The 26,018-nt window shown below is 44.5% G+C and overlaps 1 long non-coding RNA gene across 4 annotated transcripts in view; it reads right to left on the reverse strand.

Moving 5' to 3' along the window:
• Window positions 1-353: 353 nt before the first annotated feature.
• The window catches only part of LOC136651704 (uncharacterized), a 36,907-nt gene continuing 11,242 nt past the window's right edge, over window positions 354-26,018 (reverse strand). The window contains exons 3-4 of one of the 4 annotated variants that reach the window (XR_010794537.1): window positions 11,644-11,788; window positions 354-1,657 (exon numbers count right to left, since the gene is read on the reverse strand). This is a non-coding gene — a long non-coding RNA (uncharacterized lncRNA). Of the gene's footprint in view, window positions 1,658-8,193; window positions 8,637-9,973; window positions 11,789-26,018 lie in introns of those variants that run through there. The other 3 variants (XR_010794539.1, XR_010794538.1, XR_010794536.1) reach the window with 3 other exon arrangements.

Below are 26,018 nucleotides of genomic sequence, written 5' to 3' on the forward strand. Positions count from 1 at the left end.
ATCTGAACAGACAGTGAAAGAGACATGAGTGCCTTCAAGACATTACACACAATATATATGCTTCTTAGTAGATAGTGTGAAAGCTAGACAAACAGTATCATGATAGCTTCGCTTCCAGCTCCAACCTAGGCATGTCTACTCAGAAATAAGCCCCATTGAGTTCAGTGGTACTTATATTTCCAGGTAAGTGTGTATAGGACTGCAGTCTTGGATACACAGCTCTGTGTGCACGCACACACACACACACACACACACACACACACACACACACACACACACACACACACACACACACACACACCAGAAAGTGGCACCTATAATGAGAACAAAAGAAATGAAATAATTTTAACCCACTGTAAATTTAACAACCTCTAACCACTGAGGTAAAATGCAGAGTTATAACATTGTATTAAAAGACCTACCACAGTTCTACCTCTCTCTTTCTCGCTTTGGTTACACAATTTTCTAACACAAAAATGACAGCAGATGATCTGGTGATTTGACATTAGCCTGAGAAGAAGACTTCCACCAGGATTCAAAATATATTGACCTGGAAATCAGTTTCATCCATTTCTGTGATACATTCACATATACTGAAAATATAAATAGAAGCAAAAGTTCTAACCAGACATTTGGTTCTGGCTGATAAGCCGATTGTATGTTTTTTATTTCCCCTAATTTGACATCTCTCTTTCGAATCTCTTTATTAATGAGAATTAAGAGAAGAAGAGGCCCAGACGGTGGCTTTTTTACTGCACCCCCACCTCTGCTACAGATGGGTCTCCCAGATCCCCTGTGTAATCCCCACAGCCTGAAATGTTACACGATCCCCACAGCTCTTCAATTACCTTCCTTGGCCTGTCAAGACTCCAGCATCTCAAATTCAGTTAGGTGGTGTTTGGAGCTATGCCAAAGGCCAGCCGATGCTCCTAATGACAGCCAGCTGAGGGGACACTGAGAGGGGCCAGATTTGATTTGCCGTCCCTCTAATTTGATTAGGGGAGCAGGGTTTTTATTTTCTTCGAAGTTGGCAGTAGCTGGGATGAATGATGGCCAAAGGATGAGCTGTCAATGTCAACAAAGACTAAGAAACAAAAAATAATAATACTAATAATAGGATGGTTTAAAAAAAAGATTTTTAAAAAAACCAATGGGGAAAGAAACCCTGTCAGCTCCACAGCAGCAAACGTGAGTGGCCAAGTCAATTGTTTTGATGACAACATTCTGTTTGCACTCTCTGCCCGCTGTAAAAATTACCTCCAATTTGGAGGCCAGGAAATATCAACCACAGCAATTCCCCAGTTGTGGTCCTTTCTTAAATTTTAAATGTGTGGTTTGCAAGTCTTGTTCAGTCAAAGGAACACCAGCAATGAATACAGCACTCTGGATTTTTGCAGCAGTGACGACAACAGCATGGATTCCCCTTGTGTCATGCGCTGTTATTACAAAACAGTTGTCTTGTTTTGCTAAAATAAATCCGTATGTATCAGAATCCTGCACCACAGATAAAATGACCTCAGGACTGGACAAATGCTGGAGCCCTCTTCAGACATTCATCACCACATAGAGACAAAAGTGTGAGGATTTTTTATAGAGCGGTGGCCTTCAACTTTTTTGTGTGCCAGACTCCAAAATAAAAAAGTTTGAAACTGGTGTCCTGAAACCAAAAGTAAAAGTAAACACATCTGAACCAGAAGTAAAAAAAAAATTCAGAAAGAAACTGACAGAGAAACATTTCAGAAATAAAACTAACACAATTTTCAAAACTTGAAAATCAAATACAGTGGACCCACCATATCTGCAGGACCGGTATCTGCGGATTCAACCAACCATGGATAAAAAAAATCCACCTAGCTTGCAAAAAATTCCACTGTAGACTCCAGCCATGTCACAGATTCTCCTGCCATTTCAGTGTTGACAATAGTGTAGCATCACTTTACAATGGCTTCACTCTACAATCAAATCACTTTACAATGGACTCACTACAGTAAAACAAGTTTCACGATACAACAATTCAATACAATGTTACTCACTTTACAATGGGTTCACAACTGCTGTCAACAGAACTTCGTGGATAAACCAATCAGTGATGCAAATCAAATGTTTGGTAGCATCTTAGTCAAGACCAGTGTTATTAACATCATGGCTGGGTGTATGGAGGAAAAGCTAGAGACTTGTAATTTGTGTTTTATAATTACAATATTATGCTAACTGATAACCACGGCCCCTAAAGAGCACAATAGGCACCTTTTAAATCACCTTTCAGAGAAGGAAATAACCTACTTCTGTGGCAGAAACATCAAGGTCTTGGAACAAGGTCTTGGAGACTTCCGGGGACGATCAGGCTTCGTCCCAACCTCAGGCGTGCAGCTCCTCGGCTGCCCGGGTGGGAAGTCTCGGGACTGGAGGACGTCATCCTGGAGAGGAGGGAAACAATCCCCTAGGGGGAACCCCTTCTCCAGGGGATGGGCCCGTATCCAAGCGCACTCGGGATACTCCTCGGTGGGAGGGGGGTCGGGGGCTTCTTGTAGTGGGGGATTCGATTATTAGAAACATAGAGAGGGGGGTTTGCGACGGATGTGAGGACCGCATGGTGACTTGCCTGCCTGGTGCGAAGGTTGCGGACATCACTTCTCGTCTAGACAGGCTAGTAGACAGTGCTGGGGGAGAGGTAGCGGCTGTGGTGCATGTCGGCACCAACGACGTGGGCAAGTGTAGCTGGGAGGTCCTGGAGGCCAAATTTAGGCTTTTAGGCAGGAAGCTGAAAGCCAGGACCTCAAAGGTAGCGTTCTCTGAAGTGCTACCTGTTCCACGCGCAGGGCCAGCTAGGCAGGCGGAGATCAGGGGTCTCAATGCGTGGATGAGACGGTGGTGTAGGGAGGAGGAGTTTAGATTCATTAGGCACTGGGGAACTTTTTGGGAAAAGCGGGGCCTGTACAAGAGGGACGGGCTCCATTTGAACCAGAATGGAACCAGACTGCTGGCGCATAACATTAAAAAGGTGACAGAGCAGCTTTTAAACTGATCCCTGGGGGAAGGCCGACAGGAGCCGAGGGGCATCCGGTTCAGGACTCCTCATCCCTATGGGATGAGGATGGGGAGGTTAGAGAACAACAAGACAAAGGCAGGGTAGGAGAAGAAATTGGGAAAGGTAGGGTGATGGGATGTGATAGACGGTTTGGCACAATGAGAGGATGCGGGGACAAAGGAGCGAATAAGCAGCGCATCCTGGGGCATTCCATGTATAAATGCTTTTATGCGAATGCCCGAAGTCTCCGAGCAAAGGTGGGAGAACTGGAATGTCTGGTGACAAGGGAAAATATTGACATAGTGGGCATAACGGAAACCTGGTGGAATGCGGAGAATCAGTGGGATACCGCAATCCTGGGCTATAAACTCTACAGGAGGGACAGGCAGGGGCGTGTTGGAGGTGGGGTGGCCGTTTATGTTAAGGAAGGGATAGAATCCAGCAAAGTAGAGATTGAAGGTGGGTCCGACTCCACCGTAGAATCTCTGTGGGTTAAATTACCAGGCTTGTGCAGCGATGTAATACTGGGGGCGTGCTATCGTCCTCCAGACCAGAAATCGGATGGGGACCTTGAAATGAGGAAACAGATCAGGGAGGTGACAAGGAGGGACAGGGTTGTAATCATGGGGGACTTCAATTATCCTCATATTGACTGGGTCAATTTGTCTTCTGATCACGATAAGGAAACCGGATTTCTTGACGTGCTAAATGACTGTGGCTTAGAGCAGCTAGTCACGGAGCCCACCAGAGGACAGGTGACTCTGGATTTAATATTGTGCGGTACGCAGGACCTGGTTAGAGATGTAAACGTTACTGAGCCATTGGGGAACAGTGATCATGCTGCGATCCATTTTGACGTGCACGTTGGGGGAAGAATACCAGACAAATCTCTAACAAAAACCCTTGACTTCCGACGGGCGGACTTCCCTCAAATGAGGAGGCTGGTTAGAAGGAGGTTGAAAGGGAGGGTAAAAAGAGTCCAATCTCTCCAGAGTGCATGGAGGCTGCTTAAAACAACAGTAATAGAGGCCCAGCAGAGGTGTATACCACAAAGAAAGAAGGGTTCCACTAAATCCAGGAGGGTGCCCGCATGGCTAACCAGCCAAGTTAGAGAGGCTGTGAAGGGCAAGGAAGCTTCCTTCCATAAATGGAAGTCTTGCCCTAATGAGGAGAATAAAAAGGAACATAAACTGTGGCAAAAGAAATGTAAGAAGGTGATACTGGAGGCCAAGCGAGACTATGAGGAACGCATGGCCAGCAACATTAAGGGGAATAATAAAAGCTTCTTCAAATATGTTAGAAGCAGGAAACCCGCCAGAGAAGCGGTTGGCCCTCTGGATGGTGAGGGAGGGAAAGGGGAGATAAAAGGAGACTTAGAGATGGCAGAGAAATTAAATGAGTTCTTTGCATCTGTCTTCACGGCAGAAGACCTCGGGCAGATACCGCTGCCCGAACGGCCCCTCCTGACCGAGGAGTTAAGTCAGATAGAGGTTAAAAGAGAAGATGTTTCAGACCTCATTGATAAATTAAAGATCAATAAGTCACCGGGCCCTGATGGCATCCACCCAAGGGTTATTAAGGAATTGAAGAATGAAGTTGCAGATCTCTTGACTAAGGTATGCAACTTGTCCCTCAAAACGGCCACAGTGCCAGAAGATTGGAGGATAGCAAATGTCACGCCTATTTTTAAAAAGGGAAAGAGGGGGGACCCGGGAAACTATAGGCCGGTCAGCCTAACATCCATACCGGGTAAGATGGTGGAATGCCTCACCAAAGATAGGATCTCAAAACACATAGACGAACAGGCCTTGCTGAGGGAGAGTCAGCATGGCTTCTGTAAGGGTAAGTCTTGCCTCACCAACTTTATAGAATTCTTTGAAAAGGTCAACAGGCATGTGGATGCGGGAGAACCCATGGACATTATATATCTGGACTTTCAGAAGGCGTTTGACACGGTCCCTCACCAAAGGCTACTGAAAAAACTCCACAGTCAGGGAATTAGAGGACAGGTCGTCTCATGGATTGAGAACTGGTTGGAGGCCAGGAAGCAGAGAGTGGGTGTCAATGGGCAATTTTCACAATGGAGAGAGGTGAAAAGTGGTGTGCCCCAAGGATCTGTCCTGGGACCGGTGCTTTTCAACCTCTTCATAAATGACCTGGAGACAGGGTTGAGCAGTGAAGTGGCTAAGTTTGCAGACAACACCAAACTTTTCCGAGTGGTAAAGACCAGAAGTGATTGTGAGGAGGTCCAGAAGGATCTCTCCAGACTGGCAGAATGGGCAGCAAAATGGCAGATGCGCTTCAATGTCAGTAAGTGTAAAGTCATGCACATTGGGGCAAAAAATCAAAACTTTAGATATAGGCTGATGGGTTCTGAGCTGTCTGTGACAGATCAGGAGAGAGATCTTGGGGTGGTGGTGGACAGGTCGATGAAAGTGTCGACCCAATGTGCGGCGGCGGTGAAGAAGGCCAATTCTATGCTTGGGATCATTAGGAAGGGTATTGAGAACAAAACGGCTAATATTATAATGCCGTTGTACAAATCTATGGTAAGGCCACACCTGGAGTATTGTGTCCAGTTCTGGTCACCGCATCTCAAAAAAGACATAGTGGAAATGGAAAAGGTGCAAAAGAGAGCGACTAAGATGATTACAGGGCTGGGGCACCTTCCTTATGAGGAAAGGCTACGGCGTTTGGGCCTCTTCAGCCTAGAAAAGAGACGCTTGAGGGGGGACAGGATTGAGACATACAAAATTATGCAGGGAATGGACAGAGTGGATAGGGAGATGCTCTTTACACTCTCACATAATACCAGAACCAGGGGACATCCACTAAAATTGAGTGTTGGGCGGGTTAGGACAGACAAAAGAAAATATTTCTTTACTCAGCGTGTGGTCGGTCTGTGGAACTCCTTGCCACATGATGTGGTGCTGGCGTCTAACCTAGACGCCTTTAAAAGGGGATTGGACAAGTTTCTGGAGGAAAAATCCATTATGGGGTACAAGCCATGATGTGTATGCGCAACCTCCTGATTTTAGAAATGGGTTATGCCAGATGCAGGGGAGGGCACCAGGATGAGGTCTCTTGTTATCTGGTGTGCTCCCTGGGGCATTTGGTGGGCCGCCGTGAGATACAGGAAGCTGGACTAGATGGGCCTATGGCCTGATCCAGTGGGGCAGTTCTTATGTTCTTAACAAATTATCAAAAATCAATACATTATCAGGCATACTTTACAATATTTTCACAATACAATAGTGTCTCCAAAACAGATTATCATAGTAAAGTGGGGGTCCAGTATTGAGCTGGATCAGAGATTCAGTAAAGGGTAGCTTCACACATTTGCACTGATGCTTTTTATGTATATAGATTGACAAAGAAAGAAAAGCACTGTGAGAATATGAAAAGATGCCTTTCCTTCAAGTTATCCCAGAGGTCCTGGAATGGGGGAGGTGGCAAAAGCTATTTCTCTGGAAGGGTGCATGACTCTCTTGTGCCAATGGTGGGTCAAGAATCAGTTAAAACTGTACAGCAAAATGTGATCACAGTCACAAGGCTTTTAATTGCCTGTCTGTGATCCACAGTGCCAACAATATGGTTGTTTTAGTTCCTTCCAAGAAAATCATCCTCGACTGACTCTGTACCTGGGTGAACAATCAGCTTGACCATACTCATCTACTACCAGTCAGTTTCTATAAACACTTACAGCTCTGTCTAGAAACATATCCCTTGCCTCCCTTCCAGTGCTGTCGGGAACCTTGGTGTCTATGCAGTGTCTATCAAAGACCCCCGGCTCTTACCACACTGTGGAGAGAGGAACCCTGGCTTTTTTCACTTGCGCCACATTATCACAGAAAGGTGGATTAGAAGTTATCTCAGCTCTGCTTTCTTTCAAGGCCCCTTGGCAACACAATGACCAAGATATAAATATGTGCTCAAAATTTAAAACACTAAAAACAGAGTGCCGACTTGTAAGCAACTTCGGCAGTAGATCCATGGAAGAGAAAGAAAAAAATCTGGAGGTAGAAGAAATCTATTGCAAACCTCAACATTTTCAAGGTCAATAGAGAACAGTGTGAAACTAACATATTCAAGGTTCTCTCACATTTTATGATCACTGATGGAACAACTCAATGACAGGAGTGTAAATGCCCTCTTATTTACAAAGGTGCATTGCTTGAGATTGAATTCAAATGAACAAAAATGTATTTTGATTTTTTTTAAAGGAGTTGAACCACTTGGTATGATCAGGTGATCCAGAAACACAATTCATAAAGGGAACATTCCCCCAAGGAATTTCTCCTGACCAGACCCATTGAAAGTAATGAAAGTTGCACAAAGAGTACTTCATTGTAGGTGAAGGATCTCTGTTAGGAAAAATGGTGATGATATTTATACAACTCTGCAGAACTGTCATGACCAACAAATCCTGGGCAAATCCTAAACTAATCCTAAGCCAAACTTTTTGTTTTCCCTCCCAGGTCATTTTTTTTCAAGCAAACCTTTCAAGTCTGCTAATGGATACTGACTCTCAGGAGATTCACTGGCAGCCCAATACCAAGCTGCCAGTGCCCAGAGGAGCCCCTGCATCCTCTGAAGGAGCTGCATTCTATGGGCGAAGCGAAGGTCTCCTTGGGGGAAGGTCTCCTTACTCGTTCCCTTCGCTGAGTAAGGACGCAAGCCCCGCAATGGGTCTCTTCCAGTCTGTGCCAGCTATTTTGCCAGTGCAGACTAGAGGAGCTCCTTGTCAACATGGAGCATAGGATCGAGTGGAGGCCTCCACTGCTGGTCTCACCCCCTCCTGGGCTCGATCCTCCCCTCCCCCCACCCAGTGCCGCCCTCCCCACCTTCCCCATGCCCTCTCCATGCCCCTAGAAACAATACCGCTGCCCAGCGGTGTAACTTTCACCTGGAGGTGGTGTGTTGTCCTCTTCCCAGTGCTGGGCCCAGTGCCAACACTCCCTTCTCACAGGGTGCCATAAACATGCTCTATGGTACATTTATGACACCTGGTGCTGGTGCTGGAGACCCATAGGAACAGGCCATGAATCATTAAGTATTGTCCTATGTCCCACATCAGGACATTCTTGCCTAAGCAGTCATCCCATGGATGACTGAAGAATCACATTGGTTCTGCCCTCCCTCAAACTCCCCCAATGACCCTACTAATAAATGACCCTCCCCCAGATTCCTGCGGACCATTTGCGGTGCATCAATATGCCACGGCACAGCGGTTATCTGCTCCCAGACAGTGTTCTCAGTCCAAAGTAGTGTTAAGCTGGGCTTGAGCCAACTGAAATCAATAAGCTCAATCATGCCTAACTCTGTGCCAAATTGTAGCCATCATGTCTTATCTTCCTTCTTGTAATTTGTCCAGCACCGCAGGCGTTTATCTCACTTTATCATATTATATATCCCCAATTTCCAAACAGCCTGGTAGCATTCCACAGAAAAGAACAGGAAGCACCACAGTGCCCTAGGGTTGCACGCATATTGGCCCATCTTCTGTTTTTGGTTTGACATCATGAAGAAGTTCCACAGCTTGTCACCAATGATGGTCTTCTGGGTGTTTACTTGGCTTTGTTTTTTATTGTGATTGTTATCTTTGCTTCTGTATATTTGTCAGGTAAAGGGAAACAAAGGGGGGAAAAAGCCCATTACTCTAAGTATTGGCAGGTTCGGTCAGGCAAACAGTAATATAGAGTTTCTCAAAAGGCTCTTGGAAGAAAGCTCTTTAGTGATGAAATTTTTTACTTAAGAAAAGCTCCTCAATCAATTTTGGTCTCAGTCGCATTTTCTCCACTCAGCAGTTCCATCTTATAGTCTCTCTCCCCACTCCACCCCCCTCCCTGTCCTGCTCAGTGGGTTGTAGTGTCTACAGACTTTAGATCAGGCTAGTCTGAAAGTGAAGCTTGCCCAGATTCCTGACAGTGCCTTCAATGCTCCTTTATGACCCAGTTGAGGTTTCACAATTCTTGACTGAGCTCTCAGATTGAGAGCAGAACTGGAAAAAGTGGGCCGTAGAAGGCAAGGTCTTAAAATCCTGGATAACAAATGCATGCCGTTTTCCTTCAGCTGTACAGTTTTTGTCTTTCTAGTGCTGCAACATTTGAGCTCCAATATCAGTTTAACATACCAGGGACTTAAAGGGGCTTTGCAGAGCTGCTCTGTTTTTAAGGGGTAAAAAATGGGCCTTCAGCAGGAATGAACGCAGCACTTGTGTTCTGTCATTTGAAGTCTCACTAGGCCAGATGTTTCTTGGTGTTTTGGCATTCATATCAATGCATTGATTGCAAGGAACTAATCCTGGTTTACAGCAGTGTTAAGAGCCAGGAGGATCAGGCATTCTAGAGGATCAGGTCTTCTAAAATCACTGGTATCAACCAGAGTTGACAGCACTGAGCTTGGCAACTTGGAAGTTCAGCAATGACATGTGATGTCATTGCCGAGCGTCCAAAAATGGCACAATGACAAAGTCGTGACACTCCGCAGCTACAGAATACTTTTCTACATGTTCCCTATGTTTGTATGTATGCACTATCAAAATGCAAGCATGGCTTCATTATTATACTGGTAGTGCTCAATTTACGCTGTCTTAATTTGCACTTTTTTGAAACAGTGCAATTTAAAAATTAATACTGGAAGTCTAATTTACACTGGCAATTTTTGAAATAATGCAGTCAGTTAGCTGCTAATGAGCAACCCCATAAGATGCTGGCAGCTTCGTATACGGAGGTGTGTCCCCTAAAGCCAGGAAATAAAAAGAGACAAAGAAAATGCATTCACAGAACTGTCGCTTACAACTTTCTCAGTTTCCTTAAGAGCATCTTTGTTTTCACTGCTTTCTCAGCCAGCAACATCAATAGCTACTCCCACTCCCAGTAACCTCCCTCTTCCACCCTCCCCCTATGCCATCTTGGGCAAGCTGAAGTCACCAGTCATCAGCATGAGTGTTAAATGACTTTTTCCCTGACAACAAATTATCTCTGCTTTTTCCCTTGAATGAATTATCTGAGCCATCGACAGCCTCGCTGTTCCACTTCCAGTAGCCTCCCTCTGTAATCACCAGTTGTCAACATGAGTGCTCCATCACTTTTCCCCTAACCCATTCAAATCCCACTGTTTCCTATGGGAAAGTCAGTTTTTATTTACGTGTTTTTGAGATACACATAATTTTCCAAGAATGTAACATAAGTTGAGAGCTGCCTGTAACAAAGAAGAAGAAAAAAATCACTATAGATTGAAGCCATAGAGTTGCCACCTGGTAAGAAGGTGATCAGCTCTTTGTAGATGTCATCCTCTAGACTGGGGGCCAGTCTCAAAGGGTAAAAAATTGTTAAAACATCTAGCCCTCTGTGATCCTCTTCCACAACTCTGAGCCCTCTGTGAACCTGTGAACCCTCTGTGAGACGTCTGTGATCCTCTTGCACAACTGCTGTCAGGAGAGCCACTTCAACTCTTTTTAGAATTAAACACAGTACAGAGCTGGTGTAGTGCAGTAGCTAAAAGACTGAATGGCAAATCAAAACATTTCCACTTCAAAATCTCACATATACTAAGAACTGTCCAGGGAGCCTTAGGCAAACCATTCCCCAGCACCCCTCTCAGTTGCAATATGAGGATGATAATCCTCTCTTACCTTGCAGACTTCTAAGCATTACACCCAAGTAAGACATGCAAAGCACTCTGACAATGTGAGAGCGCAATTCAAATGCTAAGTGTTATTGTAGCACCACTCTGGGATGCTTTGCCACCAGCTCAGTATAACCCTGGAGGTACAGTACATATTGTTCCCGAAGCCAGTTTTTCAGCCAAACAGTCCCATGTTCTTCCTTCCACTCAAGACAAAATCTGCTTGCCAGGAACCATTTACTTCTAGCAGAGAGCAGCTTCTTTAGCACTGCTGGTGTTTTTAAAAGTGCAATCAAATATAGCAGATGCTGTGTTGCACGGCAATGGCCCAAAACATGATCCTGAGACCGGAAGAGTGTCTTCTGAGGCATTCTTGTCTTTCAGTCCAGTTCTTTAACCCATTTTTGCCTGGCCCACAGGTGTACACATTTGATCCCTGTTGCATATATGCAACAGTGGCCAGAAACAACTTAAAGCAGATGTTGATTCCCTTCAGAAGACAAAGCCATACTGCATATGCTCATGTGTGAGGGCCCCTCCCCGGCGAACAAATTTTAATAAAGGAATGGTGGACGGATCCTCCACTTTCCACAAAATGTCCAGATTAAACACCATCAAGGCAACCCTCTTGGAGGATTCTTGGGAGCTCCCTAAACTGGATTCAGGACAGACACAAGAAAGTACTTTTGCACACAATATTCCTGCCACAAGACAGGTGTATCAGCAGCTAGGAGCCATGATAGCAAAATGCAATTTCTGGGGCAAAGGACAAAGTGCCTCTTGGATACTAGTTGCTGCTGAAACAATACCCTACTTGGGGGCTTCCCAAGACCACCTGGTTGGCCACTGTTGGGAACAGAAGACTGGGCTCAATTTGTGTCTTTGTGACCACTGGTAGTCCAAAGTAAAAGACCCTAAGGCCTTTTGAAGTTTATTTGGTAACATATCAATACAGTGAACTTCCACCCGCCTGGGTCAGACATTACCTAATTGATAACGTAGCTGCTATGGATCTTTGGAGTGAAATTTCCAGTATGTGCAGCAAACAATCAGGTTCTGTTCCCTTTCACGGTGACATCATTCTGACAGATCCCTTCCATGCACCACGCTGGCTACAAGCTTCCTTTCCAGCTGCGATAAACCAGAGTGAAAGAAAAATACATTTTCATTAATAAAGATGGACCTTTCTGCAACTTTTCTCCCCTGCCCCCTTCCTGGAGTATGATTCCTCTCCAGGCATCAGCCTTTGCAATGGGCCATCAAGAGCAGCTGCAGCTTTTCCATAGCTGCTGCGTGTTGGTGCGTCTTCAGAGCTCAGACTTGTGGCACCAGAGCTTCAGCATCACCAAACTGATGACGGAGCCATTTGTGTCTTGAGCCATCAGGCTGAATTTCCACATTCTCCTGCTTGCTGTATGTGTAAATCTAAAAACAAGGAAAATGATCCCTGCCCTTTGTCGTAAAGAGGCCCCTTTCTCACATTGTCTTCCATAAGCCATTCCTGTGTCTGAAAAAAGACATGCAAATGCCACATCAGAAGAAATGCAAGCAACGAACTTGGAGACTAGGGCTGAAACCTGAAAAATACCCATGTTTCATTACTAGCAGTGCAGGAAGTTGCAGCAGTGGATTCTCTGCCAAGCCTTCCATCCTATCTTCTACTCTAGAGAGGGCAAAAGTTCTACAAAATGTGGTTCCTAGAAGTCGGTGGGTGAGATGACTAGTGAGTAGCAGAGCAAGAATAGCTGGAACTGCCGCTGCATTGTCTTTTGTTGCTACAAAGTTGTTACTCATATGTTCCATCTTGCAATCTGGCAGTCCTAGTCAAGGTAGATTCCAGCAGAACTGGGAGCCAGAGTAGCCACATATCACTTTCTCACTTCAGTATTTATTGACTACGTTTTGATCTGGATCCTCATTCACTTGTATGTGGCTGGCTTCTAAAAACCTTTTGGATTTAATGGGCCATAAGTAGTTTCAGAATGAGACAGGCTGTACATACTTTCACCATGACCAGACACCACCTATGGCATGAATGGCGGGAGTGCACGAGAGGATTTTCTCCTTGACTTCACCCTACATCATCCCTATTGATGTTCCACCACAAACGGCTGGTTTGGACAATACATCGTCAAGCCAATTGCATGAAAAAAGTATGCCTGCACATGTCTCCACCCAGTATGCCTTTTCATCCCTGCATGGTATCATGGGGAAGCCAAAATCTCTGAGTCACCCTTAAAGGTTGAACATGGAGCCTGCTTCAATTTGTAGAGCCTCTTAGAACCCCAAGAGCAGAACTTCAGCAAGAAAGAAGTTCCCATCAGAAAGTCTCTCTGAAGACCCCTAAACTGGAAAGGGAATTTTTGTGCGCTTACACTTTAAATCAATCAAAGTTTATTTCGTCCACACCAGGAACATGGGGAAGAAGAAACACAAACAGGATTTTATTTTGATATCTCACTGACTTGACGGGAACATGGCTATAATTCCACAGAGAATAAACATACACATGGGCTAATCTTCCCACTCCAGAGGACAGTTTGTTGAAATTAGTGAAGGGATGCAGACATTGCAGAGACTGCCTGATAAGAGTTATAAGCATTGCGTTTGTTAGTATTAAAGAGAGCGAGCATAACTTCGCTGTCTCCAATGACTTTTAAAACACAGCATTCCCTCTTATAGCTATCTCCCTACCTACTATATTTATGCTGGCGGGGTGGGGTGGGGGACAGGAGAAGGAACTCAAGTTTGCTATAGGGCAGCTTTGCTGGATGTCTGCATTGTTGTGATGAGAATACACACTGTAAAGTTAAATGTTAACCCACCATGGAAGCTTTCATTTAATGCCAATACTCTGCAGGAAGAAAAGTGAAATGATTGTCAAGTCAACAGACTCTGTCCCAAGCTAGCACAAATTCTGTGCGGAGAAAAGCCAAATTGTGCAAATGAGTTAACATCTGCAAATATATGGTTATTTTGCAAAACACACACACGCATGCAGACAAACTGCAAGGCAAGAAGGGCAAGGAACCTATTCAAGAAATCAAAGCCTCACCCACCCAGACCACTTAACCTCTCAGCCTTCCTCTGGCTTTTTTAAAGATTTTGCCAAGCACTGTCCATTTATTTAGCAGGGGAGAGTGACTTAATTTATTCACACCAGCATAACAAGCCCCCCCCCCATAGTTATTGCTGGTATCTTCCTTCTTTAGAATGTGAGGTCAGAGATCACATGACAGACTCCATTTAAAGAATGAGAGTCTATTTATCGTACGGCACATTCACATCACACTTCAATAAAAAGATACAGATTAAAATGTAAAGTACAAAATGTAAAATCTAAATATTAATAAGAATCTTACAAACTTATATCTAAATTACAAATATAATTTTTGACTTCATTTGTCACAGCCAGAAAGTCAGCGAATCTCCATTATAAGCTCTATTTTGGCCCTCTGTCGCTGTATGTTGGATGGCTTGTTTTTCAGCCCTACAGCTTGGCCCAGTAATTAGGATTTGTCAAATAAATATAGAATGAGAGTCTATTTTAACTTCAGGAACAAGAATAAAATCTCTCGCATTTAAATCACTGCTAGAAATGTGATTGCCCCACCTAGCAAGGAAGGATAGTTATGACCCTGTGTAAGGTCCTTGGAACATGGAACCAGTGGTATAGGAAGGTCATTTCACATCTGACCCATAAATTCTTGGCACCCCCATGACAAAATTAGTTTCAGTAACACAAGTGTGCTCCACTTAGCGATGGGGATACTTCTCTGATACCCATTGTTATGCAATTAGGTTGTTAAGCGAACATTCAGCCTAATCTAGTGACTTTGTTGTGTAAACAGGCACTCCCTGCCACTCACTGGCTGCGCAGGCTATTAGAGACTGATTGCCTCTTCTTTGCATGAAGAGCCTCTGTGGGCAAAATCCTAACCCCTTATGTTAATGCTTTCCAGCACCCACATAAGGGCAGTGCAGCACAAAGTTAAGGGAACAAACATTCCCTTACTTTGAGGAGGCCTCCGTGAGTGACACCTAACTGCAGGATGCAGCACATGTCCCACTGGCACCGCTATGCCAGTGCTGGAAAGCAATGACATAAGGGCTTAGGATTGCACCCTTTGTTGTGTAAACAGACACTCTGCTGCAGGTTATGGGAAACCTGACTGCCTCATTAAGTATATATATATACTTTGTAACGTCATATATATAATTATACCAATAAACCACTGAAAAATAAAAAATTGGAGCAGATACAGATACCCATCATGGGTTGGCATGGTCTCTTGGGTGAGCACCCCCTCACCCCTCCTCTTCACCTCAGTAGCTGGCTCAGACTGGTGGATTGACTCTCCTCTCACTTCTCTTGCAGCAGCAGCTAGTTCTAGTCAAATTGCGGCTACAGCCAGGGTCATGCCCACCTCCGCCACCATCTTGGTGTCATCTCTCTGACACCCTTAGAGGCCTGGCACCCATGCCCTCTCTGGCCACCTTCTTTGTATGCCACGGCAAGTCACTCATTCCTTGTGATGTGAGCTGCATCAAGACCTTGTGTTGTAAATGGTTATATAAATTGTCTTCATCAGAATTTCTGTAGCCATGAGGGACAGAAACTTGCTTGAAAATTGAGGTTCTTACAGTGGAGTACTTATGGTAGGAATCAACTTCTGCTGCTTGTAAAATTTGGGCGGCTAACAGAGTGTACAGCTGGACAAGCTGAGACTGCCTGAGGCACTGCACCCATGTTACATCTTAGCTGGAAAAGAAAGAGGGAAGGGCAGGGTCAGGCCTGCCACTTTGTAGAAATGACCTCATTCCTCAGCTGGTCAGGCAGCAAAGGGTAATGCCATGCCATGCCACTCAAGCCACTTTGGGGCTGCAGCTGGTCTCTATCCTTTACCCCTGGGCTCCACACCAGTACCAGATGTTTTCCCATGCGGTAATCTTGTGACATCACCAAGCCCTGCCTCAGATATCTCAGAGTTTTGGATGCATCCAACCCCAAAACCCTAGGCAGGACAAAAATTGTGGAAGAATCTAATCAACTCTGTATGCATTCAATCAGTTTTGGATAAGAACTCTCATGGAGTTGACTTTAGACATTTTGGTGCCTGGGTGGCGGAGGAATCTAAATGGAACCCACACTCAAAATATTTAATTCATCACATAAATGACCATTAAAAGCATTAATTGTAAAATGCCATCTTTTCACAGCACTCCGAATCTGCCACCTGAGATGGCCATGTCAATCTGCTAGTGCAGGGGTGCTCACACTTTTTTTGGCTTGAGAGCTACTTTGAAACCCAGCAAGGCCCGGAGATCTACCAGAGTTTTTTTTTACAATGTTCGCGCCATCATAACATATAACATTTATGTGTACAATGTATGTTGGTGTACCTTGAGCCCCACTGAGTATAACAGGACTTACTCCTGAGTAGACATGCCTAGGATTAGGCTGTGAGGCTGCAATCCTAGCCACACTTACCTGGGAGTAAGCCCCATTGAGTACAATGGGCCTTACTCCCGGTGTTTCCTCCCAGAGGCACCTGAAGGGGGGGGGGGTCGGCACTCCGTGATCTACTCATTTTGCCTTGTGATCTACCGGTAGATCGTGATCCATCTATTGAGCACCCCTGTGCTAGTGCCACAATGAGCAGAGAGTGCTGAGGGCATATCTACCCCACAGGCTGTGTTTGTTTTTCAGCTTCTAGTACTAGAAGCACTAGAGCAGTGTTTCTCAAACTATGGGTCGGGACCCACTAGGTGAGTCGCGAGCCAATTTCAGGTGGGTCCCCATTCATTTCAATATATATTTTTTTTAATATATGAGACTTAATGCTACCATGGTATATGACTGCACTTGGGGAAGTACAGGCCTGTTAAAAGGGCTGTACTTTTAAAAAGCTACTATGCATATTCTTTTAACAATAATAGTCAATGGGACTTACTCCTGGGTAAGTATGGGTAGGATTGCAGCCTGGGATTGTAAAAAATTTTCCTGCTTGATGATGTCACTTCTGTTCATGACATCGAGTCCGGTGGGCCTTGACAGATTCTCATTCTAAAAAGTGGGTCCCGGTGCTAAATGTATGAGAACCACTGCACTAGAGAGCTGTTCTTTTTTTTTCTCCTTCCAACTTGGAACGGGTCTTGATTGTTTTTCACATTCTAGCACGCTCGCCACACTAGCAATTTGAAATGGGAGCTTGCAGCTGTTAAAGATGTCCGCCTCCATGCATTTGATTTCTACTGGCAGCAACATGACTGCCTTCATACATTATAGTAACAACATGGTGGTCTTCATGCATTTAATTTCAGTGACTCTTCTATTATTGGACACCATTTTATCATTTTTTAAAATGAGCTGCACTAGACGAACACTAGAAGTATTCTAGAAACGTAACTTCCTCCTATTTATTATTAGAAAAATGAACACAGCCATATAGTGGTTTAATGGTCCTACCTTTCACCAAAGAAACCTGGGAATTGTTGTTTATCAAGGCACTAAATATTCCCTAATGGAGACCCCTGCCACTCTTTGGACCATCTGCTACCTAAACAGAGAAGTGAGTGACAGCAGCTATAAGAAGGCACAGCGGGCTGAACTTTCTGAATTAGCCAAAAGCAAGTCACTTGCTTCCAACTTCCCTTCTCTTTCATTTTAAGTGCCTTCTTGTTTTTCAATACTGAGAGGCCAACACCATTCACTGGGGATGTTGCCATGTTAATGGGGATTAGAAGGATGAATCCCCTTGTGCCACACTTTTGAAATGTACTCCGAGCACTGCTCATTGGAAGAATACCATCCCTACAGATAAGAAGTGAACTTCTGACTCTTCTCCCATGCCACCATCCAGGCCCTTTTACAGTTCTCATTAGGTTAAAAGCCATTTTTCAGTGGCAAAATTATTTTTTAAAAATCAAAACAGATCACAAAATGCAACTAGGAAGTACTTTTTGATCGTAATTTAACCTTTAATAAACCTCTGGAAGGCTCCATTAAACTATAACCCAGCACCATTGTGTGCTATTAAGCTCCAATAAATGGAATTTCACTAAATGGAATTCTAGATCAGGGCTCATTTACCTGGGACTGGAGCCTGAACTCTGTAAAACTACAGCAGTCTGTCTGGACAGTGAATCAGGTGTGGTTTTTGATTCCCAAATTGAGGCCCAAATTAACAGAACAAAGGAAGAATCTGAGAGTTTCTCAGCCTACGGGCAAATATGGTGTGGTGTAGGGGGTCCAGAGAGGTCACTGTCCGGAGGGGTCACTGTGTTAGTCAAGTGCAACAAAAGCAACAAAGGATCTTGCAGCACCTGAAAGACCAACAGATTTCAGCATCAACTTTTGTGGCCTATAGTCTGCTTCATCAGATACACTGGCTAGGAATGTAATGCGGCTATTGAGAAGTCCCTGGTTCAACTCTTGTCTCACCCTACGAACTCACAGATTTAGATAAGCCACAATCTCTCAGCCTCAGCACCCCCCCCCCCGCGCCCCGCAATAGGAGGCTAATAATATCACCCTATTGTGCAGGCTCATTGTAAGGTTGGCTGAGATCATACATAGCAAACACAGAGCTTTCCCTAACTGCAGTTCATATTGATCAGTGCCAAGAGAAACAACTAAGAGATATTTAATGAAACACACATACATACCCCCATCATGATTGCCATACACAATGAGAGATTTTTGCATGCATTCATTTACATTTTCTTGTAGGAGCTTATTAACACTGTGTGGCCGGATTCATTTTTTCCCCCTTTTCTTTTTGCTCTTCAAGCCTCTTTAGAAGTGACAGGGCAGTTGATACAGGTGGATCAAATGTAAGTACTTGAGGATTACTCTGCTCCTTCCAGTCAACAGAAAATGGATGGTGACTCTGTAGAAGCAAATGGAGCTGGATAAATTAGCAAAGAATTTGGGGAGTAGCACAATAGGATTACCTCCCCATTTGTGCCCTCAAATCAGACTTTGTCTCGTAGTCAAGTCAAATCAGATAACAGCATTCAATTTGAAAAATGGATTGAAAGAGCAAGAAAAAAAGGTCCCTAGAATAAACAAGTTTGTCTACAGACTGTGATTTTCAACCTTTTTCCTCTCACAGCACACTCACATGGTAAGTTGACAAGGCACACTATAGTGCCAGTAGGGGGCTCACATCCCCCAATTGCCCTGCTAATATATGACCCTCCCCCCAAATTCTGCGCACACCTGCAGACCATTGGTGGCACACCAGTGTGCCATGGCACAGTGGTTGAAAATGGCTGCCTACAGGAAAGCACTAATCATTGGATAATCTGCAAAAATAAACTCTCAGGGGACAGCAAGCTGAGAAATTAATATTAAAAATAACTATTATTAACATTTAAAGAACACTTTCCCTAAGTCAGTTGTTCTCAAACTTTGAGGGAGCATTACTCCCTCAGTAAGTTCTTGCAGAGGAGGGGCGTAGGCAGCGACGCGATCCCCAGGATCGTGTTGCTAAGGGGGGCGAGGGGGGTACTTTGCACTTACTTTTTACAATGTAGGGCTGCAGCAAGCTGCAGGAAGTGCGGGGAGCCCTGCACAGCCCTCCCCGAAGCTTGGAACCTGCTATCAAAGTGGGTGCAAAGCACCTCCTACCAAACAGAAGTGCTTTGCGCCTGCTTTGATTGCAGGTTCCGAGCATCGGGGAGTGCTGCGGAGGGCTGCGCAGGGCTCCCCGCACCTCCTGCAGCCTGCTGCAGCCCTACATTGTAAAAAGTAAGTGCAAAGCACCCCCCCTCGCCCCCCTTAAAGGGACGGGGGAAGTGTTACACGAACTGGTAGGTCGCGACCCACCAGTTTGAGAACCACTGCCCTAAGTGATTAAAGTGTTTCACATACTACAGCATCTCACAACAGCCCTGTAAGGTAGGCTAAGGTGATTTTCAGAGTGTGAATGCTGTGGTTTGAAGATACAATGGCTTGCCTCAGGCTCTTTAGTGAGATCAGGGATTGTTTTATTTACTTACTTGAATACAATTTTACTCCGCTTTCCTTGCCAGTACAGGGTGGTTGACAACAACAACAACAAAAATAACAAATCACCTGAGTACTCTGTAGCACACCCTCCAAAATATGCATGGGAATTTCCTTACAAGGGTGTTGCCCTGTGCGCTGGGGAATGGGCTTTCAGCAGGGTTTAGATGCCTTTTTCTTAGAGGCCAGAAGGATACAAATATATGTGTAACGTGCTATTAAAAGGTCATTCTGACTCCTACCCAGATTTGGCTTCAACTTGATGGGAGGCCCTCAACTGGAGGTCTGTGATGGCTTCCCTTATAACTGATGATGCACAGGGCCCCTGCCCCTCCATGGTTGGGTGCTAAAAGCAGCAGTGATGCAGAGCACATTGTGGTGACTGTACTGGTACCACTATGTTGTTGGACCACACAATTCACCCACCTTGTCATTGCACCACAGTCATGCAGTAATGAAATGAACAGATGACGTTGTTTTTTGTTTTTAAAGATGGACCAGTAGCACCACCACAAAGTAGTGCTGTCCCTGCCCAGGTTCTCAACCAAGTCAAGCATTTAGGACTATGCTTTGGGTCTCCTGATTGTCCTGGGCCCCCAACCAGTGCCCAACCTGGCTGACCCAACCTCAGAGTTCTCATCCATGACAGATTATCAAGACTGCCTACTTGTGATGCTAGCTCCACCTCTACATCAAGAAGTGGGAGACCAACCTACCTCTAGGGTGATATGGCTGTAATGGCATGGCATGCATGTATGTGAGAGGAAGAATGGCTGCATTATGCAGAGCCCTGATTTCCACCATGGACATGGCCAGCCAAAGAGGCAATGGACCACCAAACCATCCTCTTCTCACCACACTCCTTCTGTTTACTCCTGTCATTCCTTCACAGCAGGCCTATCCAAATGACCAGATAATTGTAAAGGGGAAAAAAAGCTGCCTTCTGGACTTCTTATCATATAAGTGGGCCTTCCATAAAGATCTGGGCATCATCACTTCATCTGTTAGTCAAAAAAAAAAAGTCTGCACCCAAGTTACTCCAGATTAATCTTGTTGCATTTTCATATGGATCCTGACCTCCTTGGTTTTCACCTCTTGTGATGTCGCTTCCGGCAGCTGGCAGAGGAAGAAGGACAGACAATTAGTTACTGCAGACAATTTCCCTAAAAACTAAGCTGCAGAACCCAGAAGAGTTTTTTCAGAGATTTTCAACTGCTGTGCTCCTGCAGATCTTTCATGGCAAGTGCCATGACACGTCAGTTGAAAATCACTGATATATAGGGATCTAAGGGCAGAATCACACAGGGTTTAAGGTTATATCAGGAATCACCAGAGCTTGGTCTGTTGTGAATGCTAAGGCTGAACCCAGGACTATCCCTGATCAGGTGGAGAGAGCATTTCCATCACTACTGCATTACTGCACAATGTCAGAGGAGACGGTGCTGTTTCCATAATAGGCTACCACCTAAATCAGTGGTTCTCAAATTTTTTAGTGCTGGGACTCACTTTTTAGAATGTTAATCTGTCTGAAACCACCAGAACTGATGTCATTAAACTGGAAGTGATGTCATGGCTGCAAGTGACATCATCGAGCAGGAAAAATTTTAACACCCTAATACAACAAAATCAAATCAAGTAAGTAAAAAGTAAATTTAAAGTTTACAATAAGTATAAGTTTAAAAAAATTAAAATAAAGAACCCTCCTAACCATCCCAAGCAGTTGCTGATCTGTTTAAAAAAAATTCCCCAAACATCCCAAAGGCTGCAATCCTAGCCACACTTACCCAGGAGTAAGTCTCATTGACTATCATTGTTAAAAGTATATACCGAGTAGCATGTTCAAAGTACAGGTCTGTAACATTTCCCCAAATGCAATCACATACCATGGTAGCATCAAGTCTAATATATTCAAAATAAAATATTAATGAATAGGAATCCACCTGAAATTGGCTCACAACCCATCTTGTGGGTCCAGACCCACAGTTTGAGAAACACCGTCCTAAACTATGATCATTAGCAAAGACTGTATAAACTGAATTGCAGTCTTTTACGTGAGAATGAGGCTATGATTTCACTTTCCCAGACTGCACAGTTAATTGATAATTGGTCTAATAGTGTTTTTTTTTAAGTTAGACAACTTTTCTTAACTTAAGGGAAACACAAGAGGGACCAGCAAAACTAATTAGAGATAAGGAAGATAAGATGTCAAAACAGAAGACCACCAAAGAACTGAGGCTTCCTGAAGCAAGCTGGGCAGGAGCCAACAGGTAACAAAAGTGCCACTGATGATCACCACCTAATTCCCTTTGCTTGCACAAATTCTGTTGACACCTGTGGGAAACTTGCTCCAGGAAAAGCAAAGCAGCAAGTTTGGTCAGCTAATGTAAATGCTGCTGGTACACAAAGAAAATTATGTTGTCATCTTGCAATAGAGAAAAATGCGGTTGCAGCAGAAAATTCATTGGGAAGCATTGCTTGCTTAGTGCACTGGGGGCTCTCCAGCACATTAGAGACTGCATGTTGGGCAAGTTCAGCTTTAGTGCTCTGGTAAGGGATATTGAGAGAGGTACTTGCATTAAACTGATGGTCTTCAGTTACAGATGTGAATGCAGCCGGGTTCACCCACAATTGCCAGTTTTAAAAGTCTGCAGGGAAGCCACTCTGGCTTGTACCAAACATCCAGTGCTTCCAAATCCAAAGGAAACCTGTTCTTATAAAAGTTACCCTGACTTGGCCATGATTCTCAGGAAACTGAAGACCCAGACTTAACAGCAAGAGCAATATCATCTTCTTGTTGCAACGGTAATGAAATAGCATAGTGAGGGATGTGACAGAGTTCTCCAGATGTCCTCAGTCTGCTGGCACAAATGCCCATAAGAACCAGGCAGGGTAAAATGGAAGCAAACCATTATCAGATGATTTCAGCCCATAAATGAAATTAAGAACTACTCATACAGTTGGGTCACATGCAGCAAGCAATTGTAGGCCCATTAGTGCCCTTTCTCACTGTTCCCAAGCATGGTAGGGTTTGTTGTCTTCAAATCCCTGCTTATAAACATGTAACTTGATTAAAGTCAATAGTTAAGAAAAGCCAGGAATGCGAAGCCAGTGTGAGACATTCCGCATTCTGATGGCTCCATGTCTCGGGTTCTTATCTGTGCTCTTGAAGTTTTACCACAGCAGCCGGCAAGGCCAGTCTCCACAGTGCTGATGTCTCAGTGCTGTTGCGGTCAGGGAAATCACATCACATCTGTTTTCTTGGGGAAAGTGTTTGCAAAGCACTGACTGATGCAGCCAGTTTTCCGGTCACTTTACACCCAGCAATGATCTCATCTCTGCCGACTTTCCAAATTTTTGGTCTCTCATTTGTAGGACAGGCAACGAGGGAAAAGATGGGAAGTGACGAGGAATGAATGAAAGAAGGAGACCATTGTTTAAATGTTCTGATTTGTGTGGACAGTAAGCCAAAGATCAGCTGGATGACATGGACCAGACAAGAAGACTATTTGGATGGAGTTGGCTCATCATCCTAAGGAGTAATCTCATGACGCTTGATTTTGATATAGTCTAGTTTTCACTGAGATTAGTTCACCATGTATGTTGATCACTCAATGATCAACTGCAAGTGATAACTATCATGTGTGAATATGCCATCACCGATCTTTAACATCAGAATTAGACCTTTTCACTCACCCAATGCAACCTCAAGTACAAGGCTTTTTCAGTTCAATAAGTTCACACATTTATTACTATCACTTCATCTATGTACTTGGTGTTTTGCATACAGGCCCCTGTCCCAAATGCTCACAATCTGAAATCATTTCGCATCCAGCCATGAAGTGCCCAACGTGATGGCGTCACCGGTTGTGTTAAGCTAGACCAGGGATGTCCAACTTGTTTCATGCAGAGGGCCGAAGCTAGCATTCATGGTGTCTGCTGAGGGCCAAAAGTGAAAACCTAAAGTAGGAAGTAATGTCATTAAAATGACATCATTATAAATGTCATTATAATGACATCTGTCATTAAACAGATGAGGGCCAGAAATAAGCATTTTGTTCTCACATAGAAACTCATTAGCTGCAAATGGCAGAAGAGAAAATGTGCAAATCTTGTTCCTATTTTCAAGATATGAGAGAGCCCAATAATCATACTGGGAGAGCCCAGTTATAACGGTGGCTCGATTAATTGCTTCTGGGGCCGCATCCAAACCAGCCTTATGTTTGACACCCCTGAGCTAGATATTACAAGGAAGACCAGGAAGTGATGCAACCAGGGCTGGCCCATGAAGCCTATGGAAACTGTTGCCTCGGGTAGCACATTGGAAGAGGGAAACAGAGAGGAAGAGGAAATGTTGAGGAGAGAAGAGTGCTGAGTTCTATTGACTATAATGGGACTTACTTCTGAGTAGACATGCATAGGATTGAGCTCTAAGGGCCCAATCCTATCCAATTTTCCAGTACCAGTGCAACCATGCCAATTGGGTGTGCACTGCATCCTTTGGTGGGGAAGCAGTCACAGAGGCCTTCTCAAGGTATGGGAACATTTGTTCCCTTATCTCGGGGCTGCATTATGGCTGCACCAGTACTGGAAAGTTGGATAGGATTGGACCTTAAGTCCTCAGCAAATTCATGGTGCCATAGCACACTGTGTAACCTACAGCATGAATGAGCCTGCTTGACAATTCACCTGCCTACCCATTCACCTGCCTACCCTACAACTGCTCCACTCAGATAATTTCTCTCCTATCCAGGTTGATATCCAGTCTCAGAGCTAACGAGAGGGGAAAAAGTGGGTGTGCCTGCACACAATGGACAGGGAGCAGGGACTGCATCAGAGAATTAGTGGGAGGAAGAGTTAAGCGCCCTCCCTTACTTGCTGCAAATGTTCCTCCTGGCCTTGCACTGGCATTGCAGAGCAAACACAGGTCTGGGGCTCCCATGTTTGCCACCTAACAAGTCATTTCAGCTTCAATGACCAGAAAGTGTGCTGGAGACACTCACTAATTTGTTGTGAGATTGGCAGCCCTGCAGTCAGTGTGTCTGTTTGCCAGTGTTTGTGGAGCCAAACTGAAGATTAAACTGAAGCCTTGGTCCGCCTCTCTCCCCTGGAACTTTTCAGAGTTTGTCTTTTGCTGAAACACCATCGACTCACCCCTCTTCCTCAACACACACACACACACAATCATCTACGGTTTTCTCCCCCTACTAAATCGACCAGGTCTTTGTTGTCCTAATTAGATTATCTCTGCCTCAGGGACCTAAACAGCAGACCCAAGACCCACAGCCTGGAAACCTAGGACACATAATCCCTGTTATCAAGGGGCTTGTCATTTGGCATGTAGATCAACTAATTCTTTTAATACCATGGTAGCAGTTGTACATCTTAATATTATTGATTTTTTTTTTGTAGATAACATCTCTTACATTCCTGATTCAAACTAGCTTAGCTGGACTAAATGTTTCCATTTGCCTGAAGGTGAAGTTCATGAAAGCTCTCTCTCTCTCTCTCTCTCTCTCTCTCTCTGTGTGTGTGTGTGTGTGTGTGTGTGTGTGTGTGTGTGTGTGTGTGTGTGTGTGTGTGTTTAACTTGCAAGGTGGACTAAAGACCATGCTGTTTGCTCACGCAAGGTTGTTTTGTGCAATATCCTCAAATGGACTGAGGGCTTAGCAAAACCTGTTGCATTTCAGGGCTTCAGTGCTGCAGAGAGAGCAATTAATTCAGTGGTGTCAGTTTGATCAATCTCATTATACTAGCAACAGAGGTCCCGTCATGTGACAGGGTGTAACCGATACATCATATGCTAGTATTACTTATGCTGCATGTCAACTCACATTTCTCACAGTCTGCAGCTAAAGTGAAATCCACTGTTCACTGCTGTTTGTGCACCATCCCAGTCAACCCAATGAGCTTGTGCTCAATAAAAAATGCACAAAAGTAGGGGAAAATTTAACATAATAGCATTAATTTTATTACAGTTACAACCCAGTCCTAACGAACTTTCCAGTGCCAATGCAGCCATGCCAATAGGGCATGCACTGCATTCTGCAGTGGAGGGAGGCAGTCACAGAGGCCTCCTCAAGGCAAGGGAACATTTGTTGCCCTTGGGGCTGCATTGTCTCATTAGCATCGGCTCTCCTGATGTTTGCTCAAGTTCACAGCCTTTCCCACAAGCACTAGTACATTGGCATATAGAACTGTGGCAGAGTTTCTCTTCTGATTGCAGCCCTTTGAATCCCAGCTGTTCAATCCAGGCTTCCATCCTGCACAGTGAAAAAGTCCAGTGTGGCATGAACCAGAAACCTATCCTGACAGCTTGTCCAAGGATAAAAGTGCCCCTTAGTCTGAATC

The sequence above is a fragment of the Tiliqua scincoides genome, chromosome 5, assembly GCF_035046505.1.
Source record: "Tiliqua scincoides isolate rTilSci1 chromosome 5, rTilSci1.hap2, whole genome shotgun sequence".
Taxonomy (NCBI): Eukaryota; Metazoa; Chordata; class Lepidosauria; order Squamata; family Scincidae; genus Tiliqua; species Tiliqua scincoides.